Source organism: Perca fluviatilis, chromosome 12 (assembly GCF_010015445.1).
Source record: "Perca fluviatilis chromosome 12, GENO_Pfluv_1.0, whole genome shotgun sequence".
Classification (NCBI taxonomy): domain Eukaryota; kingdom Metazoa; phylum Chordata; class Actinopteri; order Perciformes; family Percidae; genus Perca; species Perca fluviatilis.
The window spans coordinates 13,359,980-13,362,433 of record NC_053123.1 but is presented as its reverse complement, the minus strand read 5'-3'; positions in this window follow the sequence as shown (position 1 = coordinate 13,362,433).

Below are 2,454 nucleotides of genomic sequence, written 5' to 3'. Positions count from 1 at the left end.
TTGCAAGTCCTGTATCAAGTCAGAGCCATGCAAAGAGTGGACGATATCCTTCTGGACTCCCAGGCAGCACCCTCTACACAATTACTTTAATTTACTTCCATTAGCACAGAGGTTTTACCTCCTTAAAAGTGGCACTAACAGGTAAATGAAGTATTTTATTCCATTGGCTACTGGCGTTTTAAACAGAATGTGCAATGTGGTCCTCTCATTTCTGTTTTTTTTCTTAAAGCTTCTACTGATGATTACCACAGTAACAATGTTAACCTATGTACTTTATGTATTAATTATCCCTCGTGAGACAAATTGCACCTTATGGACGGTGCTACTCGACTCTGCTGTGTATTAGGGATTTTAACTCAGCCACTTCTTTATTTCCGTAACTGTCATCGGTCCGTGCTGCCAGTGCAACCATGTTTATTTGAATCCGGTCATCGTTAATTAACACGAACAGATGATGACATGCTGTGGGTTTGACAATTCTTAGTGAACTGGTGGACAGGAATCAATGTTTAAGCAATTCAAGATGTTGTTCTTGCTTGATTTAAAGTCAGCTCATGAAGGAGTCTGCTAAATGAAATCCATTATAAACAATCCTGCTCCTGCTTGTCCATGATGGATTTCTGACAGAATGGTTTTGTAGATTTCTTGTAAGTTATTGCCTGAAAGTTATTTATCAGAACAAAAAAAAACACTTAACCGCACAGTTATTGCTTTGGACTGTTGTGTAAATCACTGTAATGATGATCAAAATGTCACAAAAAACAACAACCAATGATTAAAATTTCATAGATCATTGATCTGTGTGTGGGTGCTTATTGAGAAGGTAGATTGAATGTAGCAGAAAAAATAGACTGCTGTGTTGGTCTTTGACACGATACAGCTGCAGAAATGTCACACTTCAAGAGAAACAACTCACCTCTGTCAAGTCACCTTGGTCACTTTTAAAAGTTTTTATTGTGTGACTAAAAATGCAAAAGAGTAAATAATTTACACAGGAGACTGAATAGATTAGACCCCATCCTGGAATTAATTAACAACACTGTGAAGACAGCGGATGACTATTTTCCCCCAGTGGTACAGTATCGCTGAGAGGACTTCAGAGATTTTCCCGCATAGTGACCAATGAAATTGTAAAGAGATCTCATTAGTAAAACCAGTCACACAGGTGCAACACACCTTATCAGGAAAAAGTATATATGTGTAGTATAGCCTCACAGAAACAAACAAACACCTGAAATATTAATTTATACATACAGGAAAATGTCTTGTTTTTCACAATCTTTTATACATTTTTTTACAGGAAAATTTTAAAAGCAACAATTAAGTTACAATAAAACAGGCCTGGCTCAGTTTAAAAACTGGTTTAAAGCAGGTTCCTGTTCTGCAGCAACATAGAACATCGAACACAACTTTGACACATCCACACAAAACATAATTATTGACTAGACAGATAAAAACAAAAATAAAACAAATACGAAAAAAAACAGGACTAAAAACAATACATAAACAATCAATGTGTGCAAATATGACTATCAAGAAGAAACAGTTTATATGACTTTTTGAAATATGTGATAGATGATAATGTTCGAATGTGATGGGGAATGTCATTCCAAATTTTGGTGTAAATATAAAAAAAGGATTTCTGACCGTAGTTGTTTTTTTATGAAGGAACTGGAATGAGTGCCTGTGAGACTGACCTAGTGAAGCGTACTGGTCTCACATTGTGTGTCGGAAAAAGAACTGTAAGTGCTGGTGAAGAGCTATTTAAAATCTGTGTGACATGTAAGGTGTGACTCAAGTAGCACACCAAGGTAGTTGTAGGTCTTTGTGACAACAAGATCTTGGTTTACAAAAGTAATAAAATCAGTAAAAGAGAGACTTTTCTGGGTGAATGAAAGTACATACATTCAGTTTTCTTTACGGTGATGGTCAGATGGTTCATTTTCAATCAACCATGTAAGAGGTGAAGATCAGATGATAGTTTGGAATTTATGACATTTGGATTTGAATCAGAGAGAAAAATCACAGTATCATCAGCGTACAGTAAGCATTTTGAGTGTTTACACACTCGTGGGAAATAATTGATGTATAAAAGGAAAAGTAAGGGTCCAAGAATGCTGCCTTGTGGAACGCCCATGTCACAAGCTAAAGGTTGGGATATGACGTGATTAATTTTGACTGTCTGCAACCTGTTCGTCAAATAAGGAGAGCATTAAGAAGAGAGCATTTCTATCAGATCTGATGGTTCACTGTATCAAAGGCTTTACGAAAATCAATAAAAATAGCTCCAGTGATGTGACCTTTGTTGAGAGAGTCACGTAATTGTTCAGTGAAGAGTAGTAATGCCGACATGGTTGATCTCTTAGCACGAAAACCGCGTTGACAATCACTGAGCCAGTTATTAGTTTCAAGGTAAGAACTTAGCTGGTTATGCAAGACTTTCTCCAGCAACTT